Source organism: Chelmon rostratus, chromosome 1 (genome assembly GCF_017976325.1).
Source record: "Chelmon rostratus isolate fCheRos1 chromosome 1, fCheRos1.pri, whole genome shotgun sequence".
In the NCBI taxonomy this organism is placed as follows: domain Eukaryota; kingdom Metazoa; phylum Chordata; class Actinopteri; order Chaetodontiformes; family Chaetodontidae; genus Chelmon; species Chelmon rostratus.
The window spans coordinates 5,865,327-5,885,341 of NC_055658.1; positions in this window are offsets into that span (position 1 = coordinate 5,865,327).

Below are 20,015 nucleotides of genomic sequence, written 5' to 3' on the forward strand. Positions count from 1 at the left end.
TGAAAAGTCTGACCTGCTGGGCGCACCAGAAGAAACATGCTGGAAATACCACAAGTCATTAGGATTGTGTTGAGATATTTCAGCCTGGGCCAAGTGAGAGAGAAAAAAAAAGTCATGTTTGTAGATTATATTCAGTATCGCTTAAAATAATTTGGACTTTTTAATAAAAAATGAAAAAAATAATAAAATAAAATAAATAAATACCCCTCTCAATGGTTGCGACCAAAATCAAAAGGGTTTGAGAACAGTAACATTTTATTCTGGATGTGTTATTTTCACGGGAGCTTGTTGAGATTGAGACAATGGCAGGGCAAAGACTGCTGTGCATGCTGGACTTGAAGGAGGTTAGAGGCTTGATTTGGGGGTCGCACTTAATGTTAGCTTACGAAAGCAAGTCCCGCAAAAGGAGTGTGCGGGGGCACTGGAGATATGCATATGTATAAGGAGACAGGGTAAATCCTCGGGGCTGACGATAGTAAACAAGTCATTGCCAGCTCACGGCAATGACTTGTTTGTGCTCCCCCTCCAAAGGACTCAGGCAGCTGTGGCAACTGCGGCGTCCATGCCAAGACGCCTCGCGCTCTAGTCGAAGATGACACGTCGATGCTTCACACCACATATCATTGTCACATAATGTGTCCCTGCTGGTGACAGGCTGATGACCACAGTTACCCTGCAACCCTTGAGTTAGCTCAGCCCAGCCGACTGCTGGATGTAACAGTGGACAGTGAGGTGTGTGTGTGTGTTTAAAGTGGAGCCGCCGCCACTGTCTTCTGACATGTGCTGCTGTTTATTTCCTGTGAAAACTTCACGGGAACCTGTCAGCCACTGAAGGACATATTTAAATGAGAGAGTGAGCAGGTGAAAACACATCGATGTGTTTAATGTGATGGTTGTCATGTCTTCATCACTTAGCAGAAAGGCTGGAAACAACCAGCAAGAGACCAGCAGAGTGCAAAAAACCACACTGTGTCACTCTACTAGTCAGATTTTGTGCGGATTAAAGAATTGAGTTATCGTGTGTCAAATGGTGAGCTTTAGAGGTGCTGGTAGGTGGATTTTGTTGCCTTTGGACAGAACCAAGCTAACATTTGCTGTTTCCCCCTGCTTGCTGTCTTTGTGCTAAGCCATGCTAACCAGCTGCTGGCTGCAGCTTCACATTTACTCGATGGATATGGGAGGGGCAAATAAAACAGAATTCCCAAAATGACACAGTTTTCTTTTAAAAAATAAATCTGTCTGTTCAGGATGCTAGTGTAACAACGGACTCTACTGCATCCATCCATCAAACACCGCAAAACTGAACAGCACTGCAAAAACAGATGATGCACCAGAGGGGGGTCAGAAATTAATTAGACTGTGAGACATATTAAAATCATTCAGACAAACAAAGAGCAATCTTAGAAGGCAAATGTCTCTCTGTCACGGAAGTTTGTTAAAGTTCTTGGCAACTCGAGGGCTGAACGTCGGCTCGATCCCAGGTGTTCAGCGCTGAATGGATTATTGCCTGGTTTGAGGTCAGATATGATGCCTTATTAGCTCATGAAAGAGCAGGACAGAGTGCCAGACCATTGTTCTCCATACTGAGATGAAAGGCTAGCTGGCTAATGAACATCTGCCAGCCAGCATAAGGACCCCAGCAGACACACAAAACCTTGAATTGACCATTGCAGAGAGCAGCTGCTCTGATCAGAAAGATTTTGATGTAAATTTAGACTGAGGGTACACCATGGAGCAGCTGTAATAGCCAAGGACCAAGATTAGGTGGAAGGAATTGTGCTCCTCTTATATGCGTCTGAAATGCCAAAGTTTATTAACTTTAACTCTATCAGGCTGCAGAGCGGAGTTCACAGTTCTTGTCTGCCAACATCGGGATAATAAAATAAGGATGATGTAGATATCAAAGATGTACAAAGATGGGGGGGGGGGGGGGGGGGGGGGGGGGGTTTCTATCTGTCTTTACCTTTTGAATTTGTACTGTTTCCAGTGAAACATTGTTTTAGTCTTAGAGGAATAGTCGACTTTTCAAACAAAGAGAAGAGAGACACATTTCAGTAGAATATCACATACTATATGGCTTCCTGTCAGAAAAAAACAACTACATGTACAGACTATGGAAAAAAACTTGTTTAAAAACCTTTGTGGTTTTCTTGTGGTCATTTTTTTTCTCATGATAACAACAAATACTTATTCACTTGTTAAAACTACCAAAGTTCAGGGGGGGGGGGGGGGATCCTTGCATATTATTTATGAAGAGTTTAAGAAATCATCTGAAACTCAGCTAATCTGCTTAATTAAGTGTGCCTGTGGTTTGATCAGACTTTAATTGACAGTGACTAAAGAATCCACCAGCTGTCATCAGCTTTTGATTCAAATATTGATAAATCCTGATTGGTGCTGGAAAGAATGTGACATCACTTTTTTTTTCCAAACTGAGCCCCATCCACTTCAAACCAGTGAGAGGAGCACAGACAAAAAATTCTCAAGTGAAATCACAAAAAAGTGATCCAACTTCAGCAGAGGAGAGAGTGTTTGTGTAGGACCCCATTGGTCAGTCTGAGAAAATACATTTCCCATCCTGCTATGGTTTTGACAATAAGAATATTGCTTATTAATAAGAAAACAAAACCCCAAAACTCCTCTGTCATGTTAAGTACAACTGGTTAGGGACGTCATTAAGTTATCCTCCACATGACTCTGAAGTCATTTACATAATGCAATAAGTCTAAACCCTAAAGTGCAATTACATTGCTCATACCACCATGCACTAGGAAATGACTCCGCTAACTACAGTGTCAGAATGCATCATGGAACATATCAGAGCAGGATCTGAATGCGGCAAAGGCTACAGTGCAGTGTTAATTAGGTTACTGATACTTTCCACTGCACAATTACTCTGTCAGAGTGGCTCATCTTTCATTTTCTCTGGTCACCTCCTTCCCTCTTTGAGGCCTATTTGGGAAATTTCTTCTGCGCAGCAGGCCAGTAAAGTAACAAGGGTCAAGGCGTATAACAACAACTGTGACCCAGTTGTTTTGAGGAAATAATAAATGTGCACTGTGTTTAACTGGAGTCATTCGGACACTCAAGAAGAAGTGAGATACTCGAGCAGTTTGTAGTGGTATGGGAAATGGCAGATGGAGGCTTCGGGGGCAGCTCTTAGAAGCTGGTATAAACAGTGCTAGCGAGCATCAGAGCTCTTGCTTCTTGGACATATGTAAATAGAGGCTTACCCCGGGAGATAGAGGAGGGCTTTGAGGTAATTGTGTAGAGATCCTCTGCTCACCATTGAAGGGGGCTGATGCATTTTGGGAGAAACCTCGGGGATTAAAGAGACCCCAGGCGGAATCGCTGGGTCACACAGCCTGAACCACTCAGGCCTGAAGCGAAAACAGTCAAATCAAGGTGGTGCAATAGTTGAGTGTGTACATGTGGCTGTGTTCATGAGTGTGCATACATGTAAGTGTATCCCTGCGAGGGAGTGCATGAGGCAAGGGGTAATTGGTATTAGCAGTGAGGAAGCTTGCCTCAGACACTGAGCTTATCACCTGCACTCGGAGCTAATCTCCCTGCGTTTCAGGAGGAGCTCTCTCCAGCCTTGCCTAAGCACCGCGGACCAGAGTCAGCTACTAGTCAATTAACTAAGGCTCTGCCAAACTAGAAGTCGCCCGTTACCTGAGCATAGTGCCACCATATAAATATTTGCTGTAAGTCAGTACTTTGGGGTATTCCTTATGTGGTATTTGGGGTACTCCTTATGGTATGGTACATCTTCATGGTAAATTCAGCTAGTCATCACACCTTATGTGATGCCTACTGCAGGTGTAAATCAACAGATCACCATATACAGCTTCATTTAAAAAAAAAAAGCTTCAGTAGTGTCCTTAAACAGCGGGCCACTTTGATTTGTAGCGAGCATTCCTTAAATAGGAGTAAATAGTGCATTTAAAGGGGACTATTTCCAATTGTGGATTAATACACAGTTGGTATTCTATGTGTTAACAGCAGCAGGATGGTGTATGTGGGATTTGCTCCAAATAAACTGCAGTGTGTGTGTCTGTGTGTGTGTGTGTGTGTGTGTGTGTGTGTGTGTGTGTGTGTCTACACATGGTAATGAAGGAACATGCCATCCAGTGAACTGCGTGGATCATCGATGTATTTTTAATAGTAGAGCGCTGTGGAACACAGCAATAAGCTATAACAAGCTTCACACAGACAATATTTGCTGGTAGGATCAAGTCAGTGCCGGTTTGTTCTTTTCTCGTTTCATGGGATCAGTATATGTATGTACTCCTCTAGCAACTTGTTAAAGGTAATTTGACTAAAACAGCCAATTTCTAAAATGTCAGTGTTGTCTTATTCAGGTTAAGCTGTTTGCACGACTCTTTGATACCTGTGATTAATGCTCCCTGTTGACATGACTAAACCAGCTGACAAAATATTCTTATCCACAAATAAAACCATCCGCCTGTGAGTATGAAATGTTACACCCACCAGCTTCCCACACTCTCTGAGTGAGCAGCAGAGGGTTACATCTAATACATGGAAAATAAATGACGATCCCAGTAGAAACGTACAGTGTTTTGTTTTGTTTTTTTTTTTTCCCCCGGCATCAAAATGTAACCGAGACACCGTTTAAGTCAGAATTTATTCAGACGGTGAAAATCAGAAGTCAAACCTTTATGATGTTTCCATGCCAAAGTAGCCAGTGTGGATGTAAGTGAAAATACAATTAAGCAGATATGAAACATGAGAAGCTACAATGATGCTATATGGACCTTTAATCCTGTTTCTTATCATGAAATGAGTAGGCATTTATATATATATATATATATATATATATATATATATTGTCTTCAACAGGGTGCAAAGTTCAGGGCTAGCGTGCCTTGAAACTGAAGCTTTAATTGCTAATGCTAATGTTGTGCAACATTTGCAAGGCCTGTGGTGCCAAAAGCCCTTTTTTTAGAATAAAATAAATATTATACATATTTTTACAGACTGCAAACACAGTGTAAAGATTTTGTCTGCATTCTACAGCACATGGTGTGTGTGACATTTGTTTTTTTGAAGGAAGATCAGCGTTTGACAGCCGTATCAATTTCCCCTTAAACTTTGGTTTGAATCTGGAGTTGAATATTGATATAGGAGGCGTAAAGTGGTTCAGCTGTCATCAAAATCACAGGCCAAAAGCTGCCATCCCTTGCTGAAATGTACAATACTAGGCTACAGAAAAAAGGGACATGCCGTTTCCTCTCACCAGGCGAACATTTTTAAAGTTTCCTCGCTTCCTCTAAAAGGTTGAAGAGTACTGTCGTGTCACAGCAATGACACTTCAAACGCAGATGCAAACACGAGAGGGAGCCGGCTTCTTTGACTTTACAGGCGTGAACAAGGTGATATCCATGGGCAGATCGCCTTTTTAATTCCAAAAAATATCTATTTACAATAAGATTACAATAATATTGAATTGGAATTGGAATTACAATAAGATTAGAATTACGTCAATCCAGATTTTCACATGAAGTTCTTGTTCCTTGACTCTGGTTTGTGCAACTGATTCTTCAGTCTCGTCCTCACTGAGGTCCTGTTGTGTCATCAAAAAGTGAACTCATTGTTAAAGTATTCTTGGACATCTTAATACACTCAAAGGTTTCAGTGTGTACAAACTTATAGCTTCCATGTTAGAATTTCAGTGTGTGTGTGTGTGTGTGTGTGTGTGTGTGTGTGTGTGTGTGCAGATGCAACTGTAGCACAGGCTCGGTGCGCCAGGGCAAGCGATGCCTTCAGCAGTGCGGGACCAAGAAAAGCTCAGCCGCTTTTTGTTACAGAGGAATTGTTTGGAAAATGAGTCGGAAACAGCTGAAGAAAGCGGTGGTAGGATGTAGTTTTATTCTACAATCCAGCCCAACTTTTGAAACATTTTGAAAAACTGAGGGACAAAAGTGCAGCGCTAACACCCGCTAGAGGCTGGATCGATGCAGAACTTCTATGACGGCTACTTCTCTGTTGTGTTTTTGTGCGAGCGCGTGGGCATGCCCGTGTGTGTGTGCGTGCGTGCGCGCCGTAAGTAATAAAGGCTCTGCGGCTGTGCTGCAGCGCGCCTGAACGTATGACAGCCACTCTCAGACCACAGGGGAGGACAGGATGGCTGCTCAGAGCTTGAAATATTGAGCTCTAGTACTGGCATGTAAGCAGCTCGCCTGCAGCTCCTATAGTCATGACCCCCTCTCTCAGCCCAAGGCAATTACAATGGATGAGAATCAGGAGCACAAAAAGCCATCTGCAGAAACAACACAATAAAGAGTAATTTCCAATTCCACCTCTACCCGCCATGTATTGAAAACATATGAATGTGTTCTGTTTGCGCTATCTACTTATTAAACACAACAGTGGAGGGGAGGCAACGCTGGTAATAAGAAATGTGCCGGGTGTTGGCCGCGCTTGAATGAGCAACGCTCGTGTGCCACAGATAAATAACAGAGAAGAGGAAGATGACACGGCCGTGCTGTACCTGGAGCAGCCGAGCTGGAGCCAGGAGGCAACAGGAGCAGCATTGTGTTTCAGTGTAACAGTAGAAGGAGCCACCTCGCTGCTGCCCCGCTCCACTCACCTGCTTTGATCACCAGCCGGAGTGTCATTCATCACCTTCAGCGCTGCTGAGGGCTGATGATGGTGTGTGTGTGTGCTGAGAGAGAGAGAGAGAGTGCCATTTCTGAATACCAGTATTGTCTATTTCATTTCAACTTTATTTTTCTCAAGTCCACACGGAGTGAGAGGAGAAAAGAAAAAAAAAAGCCCAGAGAAAGAGTGAGACAGACACACAGACAGAGGGAGATTTAATTTGAAGCAGGTTTTCATTTGGGAAGATTGAAAATCTAATTTTGCCACCAAATCAATATTCTGATCCCTTGACCAATTATCATATGACATTGACAAACATGAATCCCTTCCCTTTTATTTGATTTCTGAGAAAATATTAGCATAGAAAATACATTTAGGAATTATGAATTCCTCTCAGTTAACTTGAGAGCTGTGAATCACGCGACAGAGGATGTGAATTGTGCAATCAAGGATGTGTCTGCCTGTCCATTTACACCTCACTGCAGCTAATGGCAGATTGCTAAAGTCTGAACAAACACTGCTGCTGATTCGCTTATTATGTTGCTTCTGTAAGGCGCTCGCTGCTTTGGGTCAGGCCTTTGACATCAGAAGTGAATTAGACCTGAGCTGCCGTGGCCCGTTGAAGTTCAAATCTCAGCAGTGACCGCAAACCTGCAGACTACAAAGTGACGATATTTTGATCTGAGTCATGAAGAGTTACTTGATAGGAGATTAGAAACGCAGCTCATTAGCAATGCTGCACGTTCGCTGCAGCCCTTCGGCCAGATAAACGAACGCAACGCTGACATTTTCAAAGATGGTAAATCTATACCAATAGTTTAGTGCAGATAAATATGTTTTGTATGGTAAATGCTGGACATGATGGATCTGATATGATACCAGGCTCACTCTGTGGCTGGAAGTGTGCAGGCTGCTACAGTTCAGCAGTGAGACCACCCAGCCCCCACCACCACCACCACCCTCATCTAAGCATCCACAGGGGAACTCAAGAGGGAAGCAAAATCTCCAACACAAGGTGGGAGTCTTCAGCTCAGCAAGGAAGTCGTGGCGGGGAGCAGGAGGATCCTCCACATCCCAGGCTTTATAATTTGAGATGCCTCCTCACCAGACAGCCCCCCCCCCCCCCCCCCCCCAAAAAAAAAAAAAAAAAGATGTTTGATACTTCCCCCTGTGATAAGGGTTGAGGTTTTACTTTGAGTCTGGGTAAGAAAGACACAGTAAAGCCGAGCTCTTACCACTGGAGTTATAAAATCCTAACCGGTTTTGAAATGGGGTTGCATCACGCACACACTGTAAGGAGAAACTTCACAGATGTTCCTCTCTCTAATCTCACATTTGATATATTTGAAAATAATGGCTCATCACACACTGCAGGATACTTTTCAGATTGTTGTGCCAGAGGGAGCGGCGCACCACGTCACGTGACCTCTCCCCCTCACATGATGTCATGGGGAAGCAGATGTAAGCAGAATGGAGACTGACGTGGTGCAGAAACTTGCTGTAGAATAGTTTGCACGGAGAAAAAACAAAAACAAAAAGGAGAACTGGAGGTGAGGTTTTAACTGTCAGTTTTAATATTTGTCAACAGTAGTGTGCTAGATAATATTAGCCTCAAGGGCTGGAATTTTTACCATTTGCTTATTTATAATTATCTAGATTTTAACTCCTAAATATCAAACATGTTTGAAATTATTGGGGCGGCTGTGATGAGTCTAGAGACTAGACTAGATCTGTAAACCGCTCACATTACCAGATAACCCGGGCTGAACAACAGCTACAGACCTGGACCAGCATTCTCCCCCGGTTGTCAAGGACAGGTAAGATAAGATAAGATATATTTTATTAATCCCCAGCTGAGGAAATTCGGGTGTTACAAGCAGCAGGTAATGGTATTTGGGGAAAAAAAATATCACAGAAGTAGAGAAATACAAAATAAAAGCAGACGATATACATGTTAATTTTATACAAAGGGCTATGTCAGGAAAAAAATGTAAAAATTTGTATATATATATATATATATATATATATATATATATATATATATATAGCTGCAAAGAACTGTAAGAAAATTGCCATAAAAATATACTGCCAAAAATTCTATAGAAGTTTACAGACTATACACAAATTGCACATGGTGTATAAAGTTACAACAGCATTTTTGATATTGCACAGAAATAAATATGTATTTGTCACAGTACGATAATATTATGTATTGATATGCAGAGTACTCATTGAGAGTGGGAAAGAGCAGCATTGCAAGGTACTAGGTGTAAGATAAATCACACATGACTATGAAAAACAGTCCAAATATGGAAACCAGTGCTAAGTTAGGCAACGCTGGTGTTGAACACTCTGACGTCTGTTGGTGTGAAGGACCTGTGGTAGCGCTCCTTCTTACAGGGTGGATGCAGCAGTCTGCTACTAAGGAGCTGCTGAGGGCTGAAGCAAGGAAAAAACTGCCCAAACTCTGCCGAAACTCCTGCAGTCTGAGCCCGGCTGTCTTCAGGCTGGTTAATTATTTTGTGTTCAAACACTGGAGGCAGGCTTGCTGCTATCAAATGTATTTGTGGATGACCAGATGACAGTTTGGGTGTATTTAAAATGATGTCAACACAACAATACAGGAGCCAGTGACAGCAAGCCTTTTCTGCATTTTTCACCCGCATATCAGTGAAACAAGGGCTAACTATTGTATATCCGATACAGCAGTGAACTGATGCATTTTGCAACCCAAATCACACATTATACATTATAGACATATAGCTGATTCAGCATGATTTAGTCTTCCCTGCAGTGGTGGAGTGTAAGTATGTGGAAATTAGGTTTATTCAAGAACTGCACTTACAGTTCTGGGGTACTTGTACTTTACTGGAATATACCAGTATTAGGGTCATTCATACTTCTCGTCCACCACATTTGAGAGGGAATTATTTCACTTACTACTCCACTACATGTATATGAGAGACTGGTTACTAGTAACTGTACCGGTTGGAATTATACATGCAGAACAATAAAATGTTTGGGGCCCTTGTCATGTTTGTGATGTCTTTGTATTGTTAGCAGTTTAAAAAAGCGATTTCCTCCATCCCTCCTGTAGACTTTCAATTTAACGTCTGTTTGAGGGCCACTCTAATACATTTTTTTCACAAATAAAGCAAAGATTACAGAAAACATGAAAATAGATTTATTTAACACAACTTTCTGTTTTCCCCCCCATTAATCACCTCATCACCCGTCAGATTTATCTTGTGATATAATTGTCAGTACACTCAACAAAACGTCTGTTAGCACAACTAAATAGCACTAAAATATATGTTCAACTAACTCTGTGACTCCATGGCTTTCTGTTTACATCACCCAATGCAAGCAGGACTTACTTTGCAGAAAACAGCCAAATGGAAACAAACATTCTACATTATTAACACATTTTTGTGACAGAAGTGAGGCGGATAATGTCCTTGGGGGCAAAACATATTCTGAAAACAACAATATAGGACATTGCTGGCTCCTGGACCACTAGAATCTGTAAATAAAGGAAGCAAAAGCTGAGCAAAAAGAGCCAACGTTTCAAACAATTACACTGCTTACTGTATACCAGAACATGTTATTATACACTCATATTGTCAATGTAATTATATTTCAACAGAGTTAAATTATTGGTTGTAAATTCATTGTGCATTAGTTTGACACTTCCTCTGTGACAGTAGCAGTTGAACAAAAATTATCCCTGGTAATTAAACTAACAAAAGAGCTTTTTTGGTTTATTTTTGTCCAATATCCTGACTATTTTGAGTGCCTTTGAAATCAAGGCAGGCGCCATGCCAATAGATTTTGAAATAATGGCTCTGACAAAATACGCAAAGACATATGATGTCAGACAACAGCAGCGAGAGGAGAGGATGAGCAGCTCGCAGACAGCAGTAATGGAGCACAGCAGTTGAGACAAAGCGAATGGAGAGAAACGCCGTATCCTCAGGTACACTGTTGCTTTGTTGCTCATTAAACTTGCATTGTTTGAAGTGTTTAGCTGCCGAGCTTGTTGACACAGAGGTGGTGCGCGATTCATATGAGGCAAACAAGTTGCGCTGCCAGCCAGCAGCTGAGAGCCTATACGGGCACAGTAATGAGCCTGGAGAAAATGTAAACCAGGGGAAGATGAAACAGACTCTGTGATCCATCAGCTGTTCAACCTCTTGGATTTCTAACCGCTCCTCTGAGCCGCAATGAAAAAGCTGATTGACGAGTGGAGGACGGGGGCAGAACAGCGGCTGAGAGATGAGATGGGGTATCAGGTGGGGGCGATCTCTGGGATTTTCACAAGAGCACACGTCTGAAATATTCAATTTAGCACTGATCAACAGTTGCCTTTTTCAAGATCAGATTGAATTATCCTATATGGCGATGCCATTATGTTGGGGATTATTACACGCTCTCCAGGAGATTTGGTTTATTCATCTTGCCTATTGTTGACGATGACTGGAGCGTTCCCCAGAGAGTAGCCCAGAGAATTGATTTCTGACAATCCATGATTCACCTCCTCGAGTCCCCCACTCTTCTCTGACACTCTTGCAAATCAACTTAAAGGCAGAGCCTGACAGCTCCTAACATCGCACTCCATATAAACAGCCATTATTTCTTCAGAAAGCTCTTTTTGTCTTGTACGGGGGCTTCAAAGCCAGCACATCCCTGTTAAGATGAGCCATTGTTTTGAAGGCGCACAGTAGGACTTTGAAGCCGGGCAGATGTACAGTACATGGCGTGGAAGGAGGAATGAAGCAGGAGAGACAGGTAGCTTTCTCTAAAGCCAGATTATAAGAGCTTTCAGTGTTCAGCATCCCAAGTGACAATGTAACGTGTTGAAGCGGGACAACGACCTCTGACGCAGAACTGTCAAGGTCAGGTTTGAGAGAAGGGTGAGTATAGGAGAATCCAGGAAAAAAACAGGAGGGCTGACAGGACTGAACAGTTTGGGTTAGCTGCTTTCATTTTACTGCTGTAAACTGTGTTTTCCTGGCCAGCTCCACCCACTTGGCTCACCAAGCAGGTTAAAAGAATTTTGGGTAGTCTGATACGCTAAATTGCTCTGTTGTCGTGATGTTTATCAGCCAGGTCCTGCTGAACAGTGGTGTGATGATGGTGTAGGAAGGACTCCGCTGATACAAGCTTGAGTTGAAGAGAACTTTAATAACAAGCAGTATCAGATCAGATGCCGGCCATCTGAGAGAGCTTCAGGGTCAGATCAGAAAAACTCAGCCGTCATCATAAAGACAATACAATATATAGCATAATGGTTTGTCCTACTCCACCCATATCTTACCTAACTCATGGATAAGGTCATGTTCTGCACATTGTCTTACTGAGGAATGTTTTCTTCCACTGTCACCCATATATGTCCACCTCTATTGGATTTACGTCTGAAGAGTCCCCTAAGTATACATTTCCACATCAGGACTCCCTCTTGCTGGCCCGTCCTGTGTCATCTGTATCCTGTGTCCATGTATCATGCTTAATCTAACATATGTTTGATATTTGATTCATCTGATCATATACCTCAGTTGAGAGTTACATGAAGAGATCAATGCCTTTCTCATATGTGTCCATTCAATACGAAGCTGGAGTTGGGACATAATTAGCATATCTTAGCATGAATACTGGAAGCAGCAAGTCTGGGTTTGTCTAAAGGGAAAAGACTAAGATTCTACAGCGATGCTCTGTGAGGTGGTCTTACTCAGACACAGCAGTGTTTGAACTAAATGCTAATGTCAGTATGCTAACATGCTTTTTAAAGCAGGTATAATATTTACCACAGTGTAGACGTATTAGCATGCTGAAATTTGCTTCATAGCACTAAACCCAAAGAACAGCTGAGGCTGATGGCGCATGAAGAAAAGTCAGGAGATCAGAACAGTCAGTAAGCAGCATCCTCCTGGAAAACATTCCACGGAAATAAAAAAAAAACTGAGTTTCAGGACAAAAAGGGTGGACTGACAGACCAAACTAGCATTGTCTACTCTAGAACCAGATGATGGCAGAGCTAAAAATCTGTCTTCTAGCGTACGGTGACCAGATGCCCTGGTTTCAAGCTGGGTGTCTTCAGTCCCAGCAAATATTTGCAAAACATGAAAAAGTCCCAGCATTCACAACCAAACTGTTCCTGCTTTCACCACAATTAAAATAACAGCCTAATTATATTCATTATATCCATAGACATTTATCAAGTTCTGTGCCACTCATTGTTACCCAATATAAAAACATGAATCCATCACATGTCTGAATTCAACACTGATTTGTCTTTATGGGTATCAGTCAATTAATGTGTTGCCAAGGCTGCTGCCAGCCAGTGAGTCAAAGGCAAACACCTGTCAGTAGGCTAATGGTTAGCCGTCATGCCAAAGAGAAAGTCAGTCTTTCCTAAAGAGCTCAGGAGGCTTACTCCTTTCTTATGCAGTACCCAGCAACACGAATGCTGTGTTCACGGCCTCCATGTTGTTGAAGGGTGTGCCAGGTAGGCGTGCCCAGCATTGAAACAACTGTCGCCCATCTGGATGAAAACGCCTGTGGTTCATGCATGACTGTAGGATAAGTGCCCGGGTTTGGGGTTTGAAAACTGTCGAGTAACCGAGATGGCGTGTCGATTGGTGAACTTTAGAGATGCTGGGAGGCCAGAGTCAGCTCGCTGTTTCTCCCTTCCAGACTTTATGCTGAAATAAGATAACCACTGCCCTCCCAAACTGTAGCGTCATTTTGAACAAACAGATATCAAAGTGGTCTCGATGTTCTCATCTAACTCACCGTCGGAAAGCAAATACATGTATTTTCCAAACTCTCCAACCAGTCCTTTAAAAAAGCACTACAAATGTGAATACACCTAGCAAGATATAAACGATTTATCACCATCACAGTCTGTAATAACAAATCCAAGATCCTAATCTAGGTTGTGTTTTTCTCACTGTAAATATGGGAGATAAACAGGCTTTGGCTCCAAGCAGATGCACTTAATCAATCACAAATTGAATTTGCGATGGTACAGATTCTTATTTAACGGTGTGGGGGCGATTCAACTGTGTCACAAGACACTCTGATGGATAAATGGCATAAGAATGGGCCCCCCCTCCAGTCAACGCCTCTATGTTTCTGACATGGCCATTCCACGTCACACTGCTTGAAAAATGAGCTCCGCAGAGGCATGCAGTCCTGCTATGAGATTGCACTTCATAAAGGGGAACAGCTCACAGGGGTGAAATTCCACTGTAGGGTTATGGATTTTCCAGTACATCACTGATAGATTGCACTAATATAACCTCAATAAAGAGTTTGAGAACAACTTTATGGATGTTTTCCCTCTTTTGTCATCTCATTTTTCTCTCCTTTGATGTGTGCTCCACTTGATTTGTCTGTTTTTTCTCTTACTTTGTCTGGCTGTCACTCACGGGGCGCAGAGTAACACACTCTGAACACATTAGTCATGGGATGTGAACCACGGAGTGTTTCATCCAAAGTTTCACAAGTTGAACCTCAAGCAGCTCATTTTGTTTGTTTTTGCTTCAAGCAGCAGCAGCAAGATGTTTTGGAGACCGTGATGTGTACATTGCACATAAATTCCTAAACAGCACCACTTGGCACAAAAGAGAAGAAGGCCTCTGTACAGCTTTCTGGTTGAATCATCACTCCAAGCCATGTCTACAACTGAAGATCAGCTCCAGTTCACTGCAACAACGACAAATAATGGTGAGCAAAACATGATTTCAAAATGAAATGAAATGGATCCTACAGGCATACATTCTCTGCTGTGGTATGAGATCACGCATCAATCTTTTCATTTCACAAAAAAAGTTCAGAATAGTTTCAATCATTTAACAGGCAAGCAAGCATGGGATGATACAGTTTACATTTTATGGCATTTTTGCTTTATCCTACAGGGGAAGGACTGGGAGAGGGAAAAGGAATGCAGTGTAGTTGATTTGACAGGGAATTTGTATGAAACACCACGCCTTAAAACTTTGCACTGCATTTAAGTGCAGAATGTTATTTTTTCTACTACACTGTATTTGATAGATACGATTACTTGTTACTTTGCTGTTTAAGATAACATAAACATATAATGTGCATTTAAATTTAAATGAATAAAAGTAATTGTAATACAGCAAATTCAATGACCTATATATATATATATATATATATATATATATATATATATATATATATATACATTATCACCACACCAGTAGACAGTTGTTCATGCTGCACGATTGTTAAAAAATAAAAAAGACTAGATGCTTAAATGTATTTTGTAGCAATGGTGCAAATGTAATGAAATCTAATCTAACGGTTATTTAAAATGTGAATTTGAAAAGTCACTCACTGACCTTGACTGATGGACCAGCTCCTTTAATTATAGCGAGGCAGAACTACTGTCTCATTTCGAATCCTGTAAATTAGATCAAACAGAAATATTAAGAGATTGTGTATGATGATATGTGAATAAATGCTTGACATTACAGCTTAGGAGGCGATGAAAATATTTACAGTATTTATATAAAACACCCTATACTCAACATCTCTGTTTGAAACAGTGAGGAAAATTGAATCCTGTCTCAAATCCTTTTAAAATAAGCTGGCATCTGTGGTATGCACATCTGAGGTCCTGCTTGCTCAGTCACCATGTTACCTGCTGAGCCCATCTCCAAGTTTCCTGACTGCACGCTCCTACCACTTGCTTCTAGTGCGATGTGCCGCTGTGCCCTTTCTCAACCTGGTCAGCAGGACCTTGCCCCCCACAGCAGCCTGTTACTGCTCCACACAACCCTTAATCAGTCTCCCTGCTTTCTCTCTATCACTGTCCCTCCTGCCACCTGAGGGAACGATTCAATCACCTATGACCCAATCCATCTTTTAATGATGTTCGGACACTCCAAGGCCCACCTGTGCCCTATAAAAGGCTCTTCTCACAGTTTGTATTCTTTCCTTGGTGTGTCTATACCAAAAATATGATCCTGCAGGGTATGTGCGTGTGGTGCACAAGATGCATGGGTGTGTGAGCATCCCCTGCAACTTTTCCCCATCTTTCTTCTCTTCTGAGACCTTGACCAGTTTTTGGTTTGTTTACGATTGCATGTTGGGAGAGTCCGGAGGAGGCGAGCCATGTGCCAGGAAAAACATATGGCACTGCTGGGATACAGACACCTGCCGTTGGACCAGTGAGAGCGCTTTTCGAAGCATTAGGAATTAAAGGAACTTAATGACTTCACAAACAATGCAAATTCATTTCCTAGGTGGTTCCTTTTACCCCCACATGGGTAACTTATCCCTTCTGCAATGCTACCTGGTGCTATAACTTTGTTCTGTGTGTGTGTGTGTGTGTGTGTGTGTGTGTGTGGTGGGTATGGGGGAGTAATAAGGCTCTGGAAGAAATTACAACAAGAAACAGAAAGGATTCATATGAAACATTAATGTAATGACTGCCATTTTAACAACTACTTGACTATTCAATAAATCCCTCCCACAAACAGTGATTGTCCAATCAGAGCTTACCAATCGTAACGATGTGACACATTGCATTTCAGCAGCATGACGGCTATGAGAGCAATGCAATAGGAAAGGGTGTTTTATAACCAAAAACACAAGGAACAGGAAATGTAGGACATGGATTTAAGAGTGTGTTTGTTATGGTTGCGAAATCTTTCAGGCTGGAGCAGGAGAGGGGCGGTGCTGATCACCTGGCAGAGAGCGCAGAGACGCACCTGTTCCCAACTGGCTCATCACCCGCTCTTTATAAGCAGCCTAGGCTCTGGTCTCGCTGCTGGATTATTTCCCTGTGCCGGTGCCTATGTAATTGTGTTCTCGTGATTGCCTGTCTCTCGCCTCGCTCCTCTTGTCTAGAAGTTTTCCACGTAGTGAGTTTTGCTTTGTGTATTCTTTCCTGTAATTCGTAAATGCAATTTTTTTTTTTCCGTATCCATCATTTTTACTTTATCCTTTAATTTGTCACTAGTTATTGCTTGAGAATCTGCTAATTCTTTGCCCCCTGTGGCCTCTCTTAGTTGTACTTTACTTTTTGGACAGAAGAATTTGCTATTTTTCTTGCTACGAATAAATTTTGTTCTCGTCTCTGCATCTGGGTCCTGGCCTCGCTCTTTGTGATCCTGACAGTGTTTGTCTGATGTAAGTTGCAATCATTTGCATGTCCAGCTAACTAGCCCTGCTACCAAAATGTAGTGACCAAGATTAATATATGCAGGTCAGACAAGAATGATGCAAATCTTCTCAAACCTGTGTGTGCAGAACACAGTGTTAATCACTGGCTGCCTTTATTTAGCTCATTTGTATGTGTTTGTAGCTGTGCTGTTTTCAGGTGAAAGGCTCTGCTTCATCACAATTAGGTGCAGCCACTTCAGTCAGAATGACTGAAGCTCTGTAGATTTGCAGGTACAGGTTCATATTTACATGATGGTCAATAATACATACAAAAGCAGTCTGTGATAAGAAAAAAGCTACTGTAATCACGGCACCTGGATGTTACTTTTGCTGCAGCTGCTGTTGTCACACTACATGAAAGTAATTTTGTATGAGGATGTTGGTATAGAAATAACCTTGAGCAGGATGATTTAGAGTGCGGCAGATTCCTGTTTACAAAGCAGGAAACTGGAAGAATCACTACAGACAATATTGAATAATTTAAAGCTAACTCAAAATCCAATTTGCCATTGTCCACGTTGTATTTGTGCAGGTAGCTTTGTCACTGATTCCTAAAAATGTCATGGTGCAGGGAAACATTCTTGTCCACGACTGTAAAAAAAACAGTGTTGTATTTCTTTTGGTGTTACATACCTCCTATCTACCTCTTGCTGACATCAAACACAATTGTCAATGTTTGTTTGGGAAGCCAGTGATGGATCAATCTGTTGTATTCCCTAAAGTAAAACCCAGTAGTCAAATAAAAGCTGGCCCTTGAATAATGGCTAGGAGCATGGTTGGCACGGGCAAATAATAGCCAGGTCTCTAATAGAGGCCAGGGCACAAAAGAGGGGTGGATAAACTATGTGCATGTCAACCAAGCATAATTTATAGTTCCATCAGTTTCATTTAATAAGTTTAACAATATAATCATGCTATTTTCAACACCCTGTTGTTCTGTGTTTTTGTGTTATTTCACTCATGTTGGGTGTTTTAACGTCTCAGCCGAACTGAATTTTGTAGGAATGTACAATGTAATATATGGGAACCTGAGTTTTCCACTGCAAATGTTTCACAATAAAAGGCTTGTTAAGAAATTATGTTACACTGAACCTTTTCTTTTCTTTTTTAGAAAGGTTAAAAAATCTGGAGTTTTACAGGAAAATGTTTAAACAGGAGAACAGTGGGAGAATTACAGAAGACACGGGAGGGTGGACATGTATGGAACGATGAACAACTAAAAATGTCAATTAATTACTCTTTCCTAAGCTGCTCCCTGCAAATGCAATCATTTGTTTGTAGCGATATCAGTTTCAAATTGCTCCATCGCAGATGGGAAATTTTCCCAAATATGGGCTTCCTCCTCCTGCTTTGGAGTTGCTTTTATTTTGGAACTAACACGTTTGTTAATAGTACAACTTGAGAGAATGCTGACTTGCCAACAGAGCTATAATGACAAAATGCATGTATTTAAGTAGCAGTTGGATTTAGATTTTTTTTGTTCAGTTAACACAAGCTTGTCACAACATTAAAAAATATATATATATATATCCACACCATGAGTATTTTAGCTTGAGCTCACAAAAGAGCAACCATGCTAAATGGGCTTCATAAGCAGAAGTATTTCTCTGCATGACATAAGCATTTTCTAGAACTCAAAGGCGAGTTTTTCCAAATCAATCCTGGCAATTACACTTTTACCATTAAATTAACTACATAACTGATATGCCTGTAGCTTTAATTTTAAGCACATAGCTGGCACTGCCAAATTTTAAAAGAAACACTTCAACCAACAATGTGGGGATGGCAATGTTCACACGGCCACTCAGTCCACCGAGCGGTTCAGTTTGAGACTGAAATATCACAACAACTATTGAATGGATTGTCATGACATCTGTGATCCGTAGAAGATAATTCCAACTGACTTTTGTTGTCCCCCAGTTGAAATTTGGTGCTCACATTTATATATGGCCCCAATGGGATTGATTCTTTACACAGGACACAATGTACAACTATGGGTATTTAACAAACTGGACTGAGGCATCACTTGGCTTCTAATGACATCTTGCTAAAGCAAAGACAATTTTAGTGATGTTATCTTGTCCAGATATGTTTGAACATCATTCTGTTGTTGCAAAGATTGATGCCAAAGCAAAATTAGAGTGGTGCAGGAAAACCATTGATCCGATTCTGCTTGTAGATTGCTGTTTCCCCTGTAGCATGTTGTTTTTCTCCTATGTGAGCGTCATCTTTATGCATGTCTCACATATGGATGCAGCAGCCAGATGTCTCCACTGACTTTATACCTAACAGACATGGGTAAGGCTTGGTTATACCATCAACTGTGCCAGTAAGGCTTCACCAGTTGCATCTCCCGATAGCCACAGTTGCTGTCCAAACCGGCTTGACCATGCAAAGCACAGGACAGTTAGTGTACTTGTGTTAGGAGATGCGTTGCAGAGATTTGCATTTAGTGTATGCTATGAGTGTGTACAGAGGGATAGAGAGAGAGAGAGAGAGGAGGCAGGTTGTTAGGAAACAGAAGGGGAGTCAGTATTTTGATTAAACATTCATGAAGGCTCAGGAGGAGCCACTTACTGTCAGGTGCTAATTAAATAAAGGTCAGCCACTCAAGTTTTGTTTATTGAAACAAGTTGTTTCCTAAAGCACTATACAGTCTGCCCTTGTGTTATTACGCTGATTAACAGCTAAAGAATTTATACTGAAAACGGGAAGTTGGATAGAATGCTGCAACTCATACCTCAACAAATGGTCCAGCATTTTGAGAAATACACTTATTCGCTTTCGAGTTACATGAGAAGATTATTACAAAATGTGCCTACCAGCACCTCTGAAGCTCACTAATTAATACTGGCTGTATGTTCATGTATATCCTACAGACATGAGAGTGGTATCAATCTTCTCATCTAAGTCCTGGGAGGAAAGTGAATAAGCATATATCCCAAATTGATGAACTAGCTAGATGCAGCCTCTCTGCTCTGTTACTGCTTAACCTAAAGACTTACTGGTGTACTAACATAATACTGGGGCAAGGTACATTAGTGATTATGTGTTAAGGGATTATTTTAATGACTCCAGCTCCCCAAAATTGCTACTACAAATACCAATTATACATAATGAGCTAGTAGATCATTAAAATAAATGAGTAAAATTATTAATAACACTGAATAAATATAGTAATAGCAAGTGAATCATAC